This window comes from Narcine bancroftii, chromosome 2, assembly GCF_036971445.1.
Source record: "Narcine bancroftii isolate sNarBan1 chromosome 2, sNarBan1.hap1, whole genome shotgun sequence".
In the NCBI taxonomy this organism is placed as follows: Eukaryota; Metazoa; Chordata; class Chondrichthyes; order Torpediniformes; family Narcinidae; genus Narcine; species Narcine bancroftii.
The window spans coordinates 61,986,863-62,000,635 of record NC_091470.1 but is presented as its reverse complement, the minus strand read 5'-3'; the positions used below and the strand labels follow the sequence as shown (position 1 = coordinate 62,000,635).

The following is a 13,773-nucleotide window of genomic DNA, read 5'->3' as shown; positions in this document are numbered from 1 at the left end:
CCCCAGACCCAAATCTAATGTCAAACCAACCAAGGATTAAGAATGTTTTTTTTATGTTTGCTGACTTCTAAACAATCAAAGAATTTAAAACATTTAAAATGATGAAGAAATAATTTTTTTAAAATGCAACACTCAAAATACATTATAAACCATTAAAAGTTAATTATTTTAAAAATAAGAAGAATCATGAACATGGATGAGTTGTTTTTTTTTGCTCTAAAATGAATAGCCTGTCAGCTTCTGTGTGGGGTGAGTCATAGTGATGGACAATTATGATGCGACCAATGTCAGAGTGCAGTCGGAGAAGCCAAGAGGAGCCGCAAGTTCAGGTCTCAGATCAGGCAGAGAACTGGAAACATTACCCACTTGCAGATCACTTGTGTATTGTTATTTGAACACTAGATGTCTCCCCTGAGGTGTAATCATTTTTAGCAATCATGCTTCAAAGATTTCTCTTTCATTGCTTTTGTTATTCTTTGTCAGATCATTCCAGTGGGCCTGTTGATAAGAATAGTAATGTGAGTATTCATTCAGATATGACAATGTCATCTATCTGCAGTATTATTAATAATAACAATATTTCTTCTGAGAAGGAGCAACAAAAGATTTCTTCCCACTTCCCCATCCCAATGCTTCCCACCAACTCCACCTGGTATATAATTGGACTACTGCATACCATAGTCTCAAGGTCAAGAGTTCCTACCTATAGTTGCAGTGTGGTGAAGTTGGAATCTTATATCATTATTCATGTGATTCTGTCTGCTGTTTAGATTTTTTCAGTTCAGAAAGAGGTCCTTCAGCACACTACATCCATTTTGCTTATTTGCCTATTTGCATGTCTGTCTAAGTGGTTCTGAAACATAACACAGTAAAATCTTCATTATCTGGAATTCAAGGAACCAGCAGCCTCAAGCAACCACTACAAAAAAATAATTTAAAAAATTTAAAAAATTTTAAAAATCACAGAAAATAAATAGGTAAAAATACAAACATTTGTGATTGGTGACCCTAGCAGCCAGTTCACCAATCCAAGCAACACACAGTCTCAAGCAACTGGCAAATTCACTTATTCAGCATCTACCAATCGCCATAGATGTTGGATACTGCGGGCTTTTACTGCAATTGGATCTGAGTCCATCACCTCCTCTTGCAGTGTAACCAACAACTTTCCATGTGAAAAATAATCTTACCCCAGATCTCCTCTGAAACTCTTTTCTATTACCTTAAACCTCTCGTTCATGATACTCTGACTACATGAAAATATATTTTCACCATCTCTGCCTCTCATAAATATAAATAATATATCCCCTTTCCCACTAGCCAAACAAGCCCAGCCTATCCAATCTCCTCCATGGCCAAAGCTCTTCAGTCCAGGCCAAATTCCAGTGAATCTCCTCCACACTCTTTCCAGCAGCATTTGAAACAGCGGAGTCTCACAAATCAAAGAACAGGAGAAACATTCGGTGAATACATTATCACACACCTGTTTTGAAATTCCTGATACTCTTGAGAGATTATTACTGCAGAACTGAGATAAGTGCCAGTAAAAGGAGAATGAAACACACAGCTGAGCCCCAGCAGAGCTGAGCCTCAGGGCATATTTTAAGTGAGAGGTGAGAGGCAGAACAAAATTGCTGCTCAAGCACAGATGGGATATCCACGTATATAATCGTGTAAAAGTTGATCTCATATAAAAGTCAACTCCCTATTTTTGGCCCAAAATGTTTCCATACATTTTGGAGAAAGGTTTACCCTAATCTCCACCTCAGCCCCGGCCACCCACAGGCCGGAGCACCCGAGTTCTTGGTCACAAACTCCTACCTCAGCCATCCAGCCATTGGAGCTCCCGACTCCAGTCTCAGCCCCGGCGGTCCGCCCATCAGTGCTGCTGCCACTCCGAATGTGGACTCTCACCTTGGCCCCGTCCTCCCGTTCATTGGAACTCCTGACACCTTCGATAACGCAGGTTCAGACTGTGGTCCTGTCCTCACCCATGGGTAGGATGTGTGTTTTGATATGCAGACTCCATATTATTACTTTAATTCATTGTGTCTTTGTTCTTTATTCATTTAGAAATCATTAGGACTTCTGCTACTGACATTGTACTTTGGATTCTAGCCCCACAAAATGAGTATGCATATAATAGTTAATCCCATACATTTAAGATTAAAAATGTCTAAAAAATTTGACATTTAGAAGAGTACACAATGAAGCATGAGAATTTTTTTCTCAGTTCACAAGTGGAGAATGAAATTAATCTTTACTGCCTATTCTTGCCAGTGAGTACAGGACCATGTTGAGGTTCTGAAATCAAACTCTGACAATCCAGCATCCAGTGATTCAGAAATTGGATCACCCATCAATTCAAGCACCTAGCTCACTCATAAGTCTGGAGTGTGCCCTGAGGGTCCAGGATGCCAAGCAAGCTCTGTGGTCAGTGCCAGGAGTCAGGGTTAGGGCTGGACCACCATGGCTCAGGTACATGGCTAGGTTTGTGAGCAGAGCTGGAATCTAAAGGGCTTATACATTTCCTGCCATCTTTAATTTCACCAGATCTACTGGAACATTTATTATACTGTTGAAAAAGGCTGGTTCTGCAATCTATGGCATGGCTACCGCAGCTTTGCAGACAGCCAATTTTTTTTCCTTTCTTTGAATTAGGGTAGAAATTGAAGGATTATTGAACTTCGCAACTATTTGAAATCTTGGAGTACCATGATTCAAATAGAAGGAGAAGCATTCAGTGAGTACATTGTTACATTAAGATTTTTACAGACATTTTAACAATGATGAATTTTTTAAACCGTTGTGGTGGGTTAGAACTGTATATGATTTAAATGAATAGATTACATTCAAATTGCTGACAACACTGAATCTTCTGTTTCACCTGGCTTGCGGAACTTTGATAGAAATTGCAAGGAGTGATCTCAAGGAATCACCAGACACATCTTCAGAAAGCAATGGCAAAAGCTTCAGCGAAGCAATAATGTTAACACTTGCTAAAAATGCAATAGCTGCCGTTGATGGCAGTTCTGCTTGTTTAAAGAAGATGGTTTCATGTGTCACCAAGCAAAGGTGTTAAACTGCAAAGGATGCAAAAAAAAATGACGAAGCACGTTACCAATGACAAGCAGGCCTGAGAGAATGGACTCCTCATTTAAGAAAGGATGTGCTTATATTGAAGGGGGTTCAGAGGAGATTCACAAGGATGATTCCAAGAATGAAAGGGTTATCATATGAGGAGCATTTGACAGTTTTAGCCTGTACTCATTTTAATTAAGGCAAATGCTGGGGGGGGGGAAATCTAATTTAAACATTTTGAATGTTGAAAGGAGGGGCAAAAGGTTTGAGAGAGCAGTGGTTTTCAAGGAATATTGGAAACTTGGTTCGAAGAAAAAGGGAGGCATACATTAGATATAAGAAGCATGGAGTTAAGGGGATGTTTGAAAGATACATTGAATGTAAGAGGAATCTTAAGAGAGGAATTAGGAAAGCTAAAAGAAGGTACGAGGAAACTATGGCAAGCAGGGTGAGAACTAATCCAAAAGAGTTCTACAAATATGTTAATGGTAAAAGGAAAGCTAGAGACAAAATTGGTCCCTTAGAAAATCAGAGTGGAAAACTGTGTGTGGAACCTAGAGAAATGGGGGAGATATTGAACAGTTTCTTTTCTTCGGTATTCACTAAGGAGAAGGATATTGGGAGATGTGGGATAAAAAAAGCAAATTGGGTAAATATGGGGAATATAGAGATTACAAAAGGTGTAGTTTTAAGGCTTTTGAAGAATATAAAGGTGGATAAGTCTCCAGGACCAGACGGGATCTTCCCCAGGACATTGAGAGAAGTGAAGGAGGAAATAGCAGAGGCTCTGGCGGTAATTTTTCGAATGTCATTAGATATGGGGATAGTGCCGGAGGATTGGCGCATTGCGCATGTGGTTCCGTTATTTAAAAAGGGTTCAAGGAGGAAGCCTGGCAACGTTCGGCCTGTAAGTTTGGCGTCTGTGGTAGGTAAATTAATGGAGAAAATTCTTAGAGATAGTACTTATAAACATCTGGATAGACAGGGTCTGATCAGGAGCACTCAATATGGATTTGTGGGAGGAAGGTCATGTTTGACCAATCTGATTGAATTTTTTGAAGAGGTGACTAGGAATGTGGATGAGGGTAGCGCAGTGGATGTTGTCTATATGGACTTCAGTAAGGCCTTCGATAAGGTACCACATGGAAGGTTAGTTAAGAAGGTGCAGTCTTTAGGTATAAATTTTGAGATAGTCAAATGGATTGAACATTGGCTGAAATGGAGAGGCCAGAGAGTGGTAGTGGATAATTGTCTGTCAGGTTGGAGGCCGGTGACCAGTGGTGTGCCTCAAGGATCTGTATTGGGCCCATTGTTGTTCGTTATATACATTAATGATCTAGATGATGGGGTGGTAAATTGGATTAGTAAATATGCAGACGATACTAAGATAGGTGGAATAGTGGATAATGAAGAAGGTTTTCAAGGATTGCAGAGGGATTTGGGCTGCTTAGAAAAGCGGGGTGAAAAATGGCAGATGGAATTTAATGCTGATAAGTGTGAGGTGCTTCATTTTGGTAAGAAGAATCAGAACAGGACATACGTAGTAAATGGGAGAGCAATGATGAATACAGAAGAGCAGAAATATTTAGGAGTGACGGTACATCATTCCCTGAAGGTAGAAACTCACGTGAATAGGGCGGTGAAGAAGGCTTTTAGTATGCTGGCCTTTATCAATCATTGCATGGAATATAGGGGTTGGGAGGTGATGTTGAGACTGTATAAGACGTAGGTGCGGCCTAATTTGGAGTTCTGTGTGCAGTTCTGGTCGCCTAATTATAGGAAGGATATAAACAGAGTGGAGAGAGTGCAGAGAAGTTTTACCAGAATGTTACCTGGGTTTAAGCATCTAGAGTATAGGGAGAGATTGGACAGATTAGGTCTTTATTCTTTGGAGCGTAGAAGGTTGAGAGGGGATTTGATAGAAGTATTTAAGATTATGAAAGGGATAGACAGAGTGGATGTGGATAGACTATTTCCGTTAAGAGGAGGAAAGATTAAAACAAGAGGACATGAGTTAAGAATTAAAGGGCAGAGGTTTAGAGGTAACATGAGGGGGAACTTCTTTACTCAGAGAGTGGTAGACGTTTGGAATGAGCTTCCGGGAGAAATAGTGGCGGCGGAGAAAAGGTTGGACAGGTATATGGATGAGAAGAAGATGGAGGGTTATGGGCATTGTGCAGGGAGGTGGGACTAGAGAGGGATGTTTGGTTCGGTGCGGACTAGAAGGGCCTAATGGCCTGTTTCCGTGCTGTAAATTGTTATGTTATGTTATGTTAGACAGAGTAGATGTAGATAGGTTGCTTCCAGTGGTAGAAGAATCTAGGACAAGAGAGCACAACTTCAGGATTGAAGGATGGGCACTTAGAAAATTCTTCAGTCAAACAGTGGAAAGTTTATGAAATTTGTTGCCTCAGGCTGTGGTGGAGTCAAGGTCTTTGGGTGCATTTGAGAGATACATTGATAAGTTCTTGATTAGCCAGTCCATCCAAGGTTATAGGGTTGAGTGGGAAAATTAATCAGCTCATGATTGATTGGCAAAACAGACTTGATGGGCTGAAATAGCCAATTTCTGCTCATATGTCTTATGTCATGGACAAATTGGGGTGAAGTGTCTGTTTCCATGTTGGAAAGCTCTACAAATCCATGATTCTAAAGAACAATGCTACTTTGAGTTAATTAAAGAAAACCTTTCCAGAGAGAAAGACCAGTTGTGACTAACATTGACAGAGAAAGTTTGGTAAAGAGAATGTAATGGATGCTGTCAATATGAATATTCAGAAGCAATTTTTAATGGATCATATTAATGACTGGTTAGCACAATCAAGGGTAAATGAACAGAAGGATCAACCTAAATTTGGGATAAAGTGGCTTGAATTTGGAAAGCTGAAAATTGTGATAGATAATTTCCTTTATACTGAAGGAAGATAGAACAGAATGTTCCCAAAGATTCATGAATATCTATAGGGTATAACATAATTTAGATATGGAATGCAGAACAAAGTTATAATATAATTCAGTGATACCAAATTTGGATATGTGGCAAAAATTGAGTATTGGCAAATGTAACTTTCTGTAGAGAAATGAGAGGGCATATTTTTGGGTAAAGTGTGGGAGAGGCAATACGGACAATGGCACAGTTCTAACAATTTGCAAAGGGACCTTGAAAGGGATCTTTGAAAGTGGCCAGGCATACTGAGAGGATATGTGAATAAAACATATGGGTTATTAAAATATTTTAAATTTTAATTAAAAAAAATATATTTTAACACTTAGCACATTAACAGGACCACTATCACATTCTCCACCTCCCCCCCCCCCCCCCACACCACTACCAAGTACACCAATTAACCTACAATCCTCATATGTTTTGTGTGGGTGGGAAGAAACCAGAACACCTGTAAAAAAGATATGTCCAAACTCCTTACAGACAGTGCTGGATTCGAATCTGGGTCACTGGCATTGTAATAGCCTTGCACTAACTGCAGTGCCAACTGTGCCACTCATGAGCTTCATAAATTGCAACACTGGATAATTGTATAGGAAATTAACCAGGCCAGAACTTTTGTACTGTCCAAGTGAGCAGATGCAGGATCAATGTGAAGGTACTTGAGAGATTGTGGAGTAATTACTACAAATAATTCTAGTGATGAAGGGGTACAACTATAAGATTAGGTGGAAGAAACTGCGGTTATTCTCCTCAGAGTAAGCTCCAATAGAGTATATTAGATTATGATAGGTCTAGGTAAGGAAGTCAAAACTTTCCCATTCATTTAAGGCAAAAGATAATGGTATATTTAAGATTTTGGATAAGTAGACTAGGGATGTGTGTACAAATAAGCAGTGTTGGCAATGAGGTGGGATCTGCTGCCCTTGAGGATAATAGATATGCAGGAGGGAATAAATTTTACAAGGATACAGGGAGCTAGTAAGGACTCAATGGGCCAAGTGGCTTCCTTCTGTGTCATAATGAAACCATGGCTCACTACAAATTGGCACATTAATCTAAAGACAGAGCAACTACCAAGAACAAAGCTTTCACTTGAACGCCTGAAAAGGAACTATGTCCAACACTAAGATTGTAGGGGGAAAAAAAGCTAGTTAGTTGTAAATTTCCTTCTCACTGCTGCACATACTGTGTGAAACTCCAGTCCAAAAAATAAAGTACCATCACTCTAGACTGCTGAGTTGAAGTGAATTAATACCACCCTGTGTCACATGTCCCTTAATCTCTATTGCCGAATCATTTTCCTGCTAATTTGAGGTGTTCAAATCCAACTGCCTAAATCACCTGACCCTAATTGCTCGGTGCAGCCTTCAGATAAAATCTCTGTTGAAGTCTGCTACAAGATAGAGACCAACTGCCAAACAATGAAATTAAATCATGTCAAAAACACTAAACTTGTATACTGCCATTATTAATGGAGGGAACGATGGGATTTCAAAATGTGAACTTGCAGACAAGTCACACAGTTGTCCTTAATTACATGTAGATAAAGAAAGACAATATTACCCCAGCATAAAAATACCTGTATTTGTATTTTGTACCAAAAAATTCATGTAAAATCATTACTGTAAGACAATGGCCAACATAACCAGCATATTCTCATCATTTGCCTTACTGGTGAGAATGACTACGGTGACATTTTTAAAACTCTTCTCAAATTATTTCAATGCCATAATATTAAAATGAAGCAAACTAATTGCACTGTTATCTAACCATAGATAACTATTGTAGACTGAAGTTGGGAACCAATTGTTTAAAGACAATTTTAAACTCTAACAATGCTTCTACTTCACAGCACCAGTTTTCCAGGTTTAGTTCAGATTTAATCCTACCTGTTGGGTCTGTCTGGTGTGGTTTAGACGTGACTGTGCGAGAATCTCACAAGTCCACCATCTTCCTCCTATATACCAAAGACTTGCAGGTTGGAGAGTTCTTGGCCACTCTGGATCATCTGTAGCGTATAAGTGAGTGGTAGAATCTGGAGGGGGTTCAGGGTTGATGTGAACAGAGAGAGACTTGGTTTTGCAGAACCTTAGTGGATGGATGGGATTGTTCTGTGAGCCAGAACAGATTAAGTGCCCTTTTTCAATGTCCTAAAGAAACTGTAAAGGCAAAGGGGCCAAAAAAGTATGACAGAACTTGCAAGGTAACACTTGGTAAATCGGAAGCCTTTGAGGGTGAAATTTTGAGAGTAGAGAGTTTGCCTACTCCTCTCAGAATTAAAGGCAAGAATAATAAGCATAAGGAACCTTGGTTTTTGACTAAAAATGGAGTTTCTGGTCAAGAAAAAGAAGGTGCCTTGCAGGTACAGGTAACAAGTATCAAACAGGGTACTTGAGGACTATAATAAATGGAAGAAAAAACTGGAAAAAAAGCATCAAGAAGGTTAAAATAAGGCATGAGATTCATCTGGCTGACAAGGTGAAGGAAAATAGTTTCTATGATTATGTTGAGAGCAAAAGGATAGCAAAGTATAAAATTGGTCTTCTTGAAGATTACAGCAGCCTTCTAAATATGGAGCCATAAAGATTAGAGGAGATCTTAAATGATTGGTTTTGCATCTGTAATTACTTGAAAGACAGACACTGAGTCAAGAGAAGTGAGGCAAAAGAGCAAAAAGGTCATGGGCCTTGCACAGATTACAGAGGAGGAGGTGCTTGCTGAATTGAGGAAAATAAGAGTGGAAAAATCCCTAGGCCCTGACAAAATATTCTCTTGGATCTTGAGGGAGGCTAGTGTAGAAATGGCAGGGTCCCTAGTGGAGGTATTTAAAATGTCCTTCGCCATGTGTGAGGTGCCAGAGGACTGGAGCATAGTGAAAGTTGTTCCATTGTTTAAGAAATGCTCTGAGAATAATTTGGGAAATTATAGGTTGGTGAGTCTGATATCAGTAGAGGGTAAATTACTGGAAGGTATCCTAAAAAAAAACTGAACATCTAAGTATTCAGATAACTGATTTGGATAGTCAACAGTTCTTTGTGCATGGGATTGGTGTGAAGTCCATTGTTGTTTGTCATTTATATCAATGATCTGGATTATACCGTGGTAAATTGGTTCAGCAAGTTTACAGTTGGGACTAAGACTAACAGCATGGTGGACAGTGAGAAAGGTTCTCAAAGCTTGCAGTGTAAGCTAGAAAAATGGTAGATGGAATTTTATGCAGACAAGGGAGAGATGTTGCATTTTGGGAAGATAAATCAGAGTAGGATTCATTGTAAATGGTTAAATGCAGCAGAAGAGAGGAATTTGGGAATACATACACAATTTCTTGAAAGTGATGTTACAGGTGGATAGCATTGACCTTCATTAATCAAGAATTGGGATATTATATTGAAGTTGTATAAGTGAAGTCAAATTTGTAGTATTGTCTGCAGTTTTTTTTGTCAGGAAAGATTCAAGATTCAATTTATTATCATAGTAAATAAAACCGTGTCATATTATATGAAATTTCTTTTTGCCTGCTGCAAGACAGACAGATTTACCACCAGCAAGAATTGCCTAAGCACCTCTTACATTGTGTTTTACATTCAATCTTACGGTCAGACTTGCAGTCAGAGAGAGAGAAGCAAAAGAGAGTCCCCCCAGAGTCACCGAGTGTCTGTAGATTCACCTCCAGTGTTTCCACAGACCCTGTAGCCACACAGAGTCCAGTCCAAACCATTGGCAACCCGAGCTCCAGATCCAAGCCTCTGTCAGGAACCCTTCAGTGTCCTCGGCATCTCCTCACATCCTGAATCTGATATGTGACACCTCTCCAGCTAGTTTGAACTGGCTTCCAGCAGCCCGCAGCCTACAGATTCTGTGGGTTCCTTGTCTCTAGTCACCAGCATGCATTGGTCCCTCAGCTGCAGAGCCCCCTCACTGGTCTACTGCTTTGGTCACCATCCCCATAGGTTGTCTCCTCCACTTCTCCCTCTCAGATGGGGGAGGGGGGGGTGTGACTTTTCAATAGGATTGAAAGAGTGCAGGGAAAATATACATGGAGGTCCATTTGGCAAGGAGCGAAGAGGCGGGAGCATGCTGTGCTGAACGGACGTGAGTAGAGTGGTCCTAATTTATCTATTTATTTAAAAAGTCAGGTGTGTATTTATTTATTTAAATTGTAAGGGGAAGGGTTTGTTGGTGTAAATTTAAAGTAGTTAATTTAATTTTAAGTTAAAATTTAAAAGGGGGAGGGGGCTAGTGCGCAGGCGTGTGGTGACATCAGCAGGGAGGGAGTTTTAAAAACAAAGAAAACCTTACCTCAGTTGAGGTTCAGTTGGCAAGGAGCGAAGAGGCGGGAGCGTGCTGTGCTGAACAGACGTGAGTAGAGTGGTCATTTAGTCTTAATTAAGAGTTAATAATTTAGGTGGGGATTGCTGTTCAGTGCAGAGACAGTAATTGAATAGGGAGTGCAGGTGGGAGTAATTAAAGGAAACTGGTTAGGATTGGACAGTGCTAGTGGTCACATTGGGTAATGTATTAAAGTAAAGGAAAGGTTTTTGGGAGCAGCAGTGAGTGAGTGAGAGGGAGCACAGGTTGAGGACGAGTCATTGCACATTAAGGTAAGATAGTCTTTATTACTACTTCATTGGGGTAAAGGATGAGTGTTAGGGCTGTGTGTTGTTGGGAGTGCCAGATGTGGGAGGTCCTGGAGTCTTCCAGACTCCTGGATGTCCATATCTGCACTAGGTGTGTCAAGCTGCAGATTCTTAGGGACTGTGTTAGGGAACTAGAGCTGCAGCTCGATGACCTCAGGCTGGTTAGGGAAACAGAGGAAGTCATAGACAGGAGTTACAGCCAGGTGCTCACGCCAGGGCCACGGGAGGAGGAAAGGTGGGTAACAGTTAGGAGAGGGACAGAAAAATGTAAGGTGCCAGAGAGGAGCCCTATGACTGTAACCCTCAGCAATAAGTACACCTCTTTGAGTACTGTTGAGGAGGACATCAAAGTTGGGGGGAGCAGCAGTGGCTGTGCCTCTGGCATGGGGTCAGCCCCTGTAGCTCAGAAAGGTAGGGAAAGGAAGAGGAGGGCAATAGTGGTAGGGGACTCCATAGTTAAGAGGACAGATAGTGGATTCTGTGGACGCAGCAAGGGGAACCAGATGGTGGTTTCCCTCCCTGGTGCTAGGGTCCGGGATGTTGATGCTCGTGTCCCGGATATCCTAAAGTGGGAGGGACAGGTACATGTAGGTACCAATGACATAGGGAGGAATAGAGAAGAGGTCCTAAAAAGTGAATACAGGCAGTTAGGTAGGGAGTTAAAAAGAAGGACCACAAAGGGGGTAATTTCTGGATTACTCCCTGTGCCACGTGACAGTGGGAATAGAAATAGAATGAGGTGGAGGATTAACACATGGCTAAAGGGATGGAGTAAGGGGCAGGGTTTCAAGTTTCTGGATCACTGGGACCTTTTTTGAGGAAGATGTGACCTGTACAGTAAGGACGGGTTACACTTAAATCCCAGGGGGAGCAGAATCCTGGCAGGGGTATTTGCTAGGGCTACTCAGGATCCTTTAAACTAGAATGGTTGGGAGGAGAGAGCAAAATAGTACAGAGCAGTATGGAGAAGGTTAGAATGCAAACAAAGAAAGTTTGTAGTAAGTATTTGAATATGGATGGGCAGGTGATAGAGAAAGGAAATGCTCTGGAAGAAGATGAAGGGCAATTGGCAGGAAAAGGAAATAATGTTGTTATTAAAGATGAGGGAAAACAGGGATTAAGAATTGGGAAATTTCTGAAATTCATATATTTTAATGCCAGGAGTATTGTAAAAAAGGTGGATGAGCTGAAGGTGTGGATTGATACTTGGAAGTATGATGTGGTAGCGATTAGTGAGACATGGCTGCAGGAGGGATGTGATTGGCAGCTGAATATCCCTGGGTTTCGTTGCTTTAGGTGTGATAGAGTCTGAGGGGCAAGAGGAGGTGGGGTTGCATTGCTTGTCAGGTAGAATATTACAGCAGTGCTTAGGCAGGATAGATTAGAGGGCTCGTCCACGGAGGCTATTTGGGTGGAACTGAGGAGTGGGAAAGGAGAGGTTACACTTGTAGGGGTGTATTATAGACCACCCGGAGGGGACCGAGACCTAGAGGAGGAAATCTGTAGGGAGATGGTGGATATTTGTGATAAGCACAGGGTTGTAATTATGGGAGATTTTAATTTTCCACATATAGATTGGGAAACACATTCTGTGAAAGGGCTGGATGGGTTAGAGTTTGTGAAATGTGTGCAAGATAGTTTTTTACAACAATATGTAGAGGTGCCGACCAGAGAAGGAGCAGTGTTAGATCTACTGTTGGCAAATGGGATGGGTCAAGTGCCGGAGGCTAGTGTTGGCAAGCACTTTGGGTCCAGTGATCATAATGCCATCAGCTTCAATGTCATTATGGAAAGAGATAAGTCAGGGCCAAGGGTTGAGGTTTTTGATTGGGGAAAAGCTAGATTTGAGGAGATGCGAAAGGACTTGCAGGGTGTGCACTGGGACAATTTGTTTTATAGGCAGAATGTAGTAGAGAGATGGAAGTCTTTTAAAGATCAGATTTTGAGAGTGCAAAAGCTTTATGTTCCTGTTAGGCTAAAAGGAGGGGCAAAAGGTTTGAGAGAGCCGTGGTTTTCAAGGAATATTGGAAACTTGGTTCGAAGAAAAAGGGAGGCGTACATTAGGTATAAGAAGCATGGAATTAAGGAGATGTTTGAAAAATACATTGAATATAAGAGGAATCTTAAGAGAGGAATTAGGAAAGCTAAAAGAAGGTACGAGGAGACTATAGCAAGCAAGGTGAAAATTAATCCAAAAGGGTTCTACAAATATGTTAATGGTAAAAGGAAAGCGAGACACAAAATTGGTCCCTTAGAGCACACATGTCAAACTCTGGCCCGCGGGCCAAATTTGGCCCGCGATATAATTATATTTGGCCCGCAAGATCATATTAAATATATATTAGAATTGGCCCGCTGGCCGCCGCGCCAGTATAGCGCATGCACACTGAAGGTGAAAATGAAGATGCCGGAGGTGTGGAGGGATCTCAGAGTCCCATGGATTGGAGTGCTGCACTCAGCCCGCCCGGCTCCCAGACACACAGACGCGGCTGGAGTTGGAGACCATCCTCGCTGGGTCTGCGCTTCAGCGGCGACGCCGGACCGAAAGTCTCGTTGGCGATGCCTTCCCCCTCGCTCCGTGTGCGGCGGACCCTGCATCCCGCTCCTTTTGTTGGAGACGAGCCCGGCGCCGTGAGATCGCAGTTTAATCCCTCTCCAACGATGGGAGGGGGATGGGAGCAACGCGCTCTTCTCAGCCAATTCCTCCACCGCCCCGGACGCCAGCGTTTCAATGGGGGGTTCGGGTGCCTTCATCAGGCGACCGACCTGTTGGTCCAAGACAAGGGGAGAGCGTACAAACTCCACACAGACAGCACCTGAACTCGGGTGAACATGGAGCTGCGACCCCACATTCCACATCAGGACTGTGTGTGAGATTGGGAGCAGTGAGACAGAAGCTTATTTTGTTCCTGTGATTTGAACCTTTCTTGGGGTGGGGGGGGGGGTCCTTCTCTGACCACTTGCCTAACAATTACCTAATCAGATGTGGAGTTACCACAATACAACAGTTCTCAACCTTTTTTCTTTCCACTCGCGTCCCTGTGCCATTGGTGCTCTGTGATTAGTAAGGGATTGCTTAAGGTGGTCTGTGGGTGGAAAGAAAATGTT

At 41.8% G+C, this 13,773-nt stretch overlaps 1 long non-coding RNA gene across 1 annotated transcript in view; it reads left to right on the top strand.

Annotated features, from left to right (window-relative positions):
- The first annotated feature begins 314 nt into the window (after positions 1-314).
- Positions 315-13,773, top strand: part of LOC138752359 (uncharacterized) — a 30,919-nt gene continuing 17,460 nt past the window's right edge. Inside the window, exon 1 of the long non-coding RNA XR_011350557.1 lies at positions 315-518. This is a non-coding gene — a long non-coding RNA (uncharacterized lncRNA). The remainder of the gene's footprint in view (positions 519-13,773) is intronic.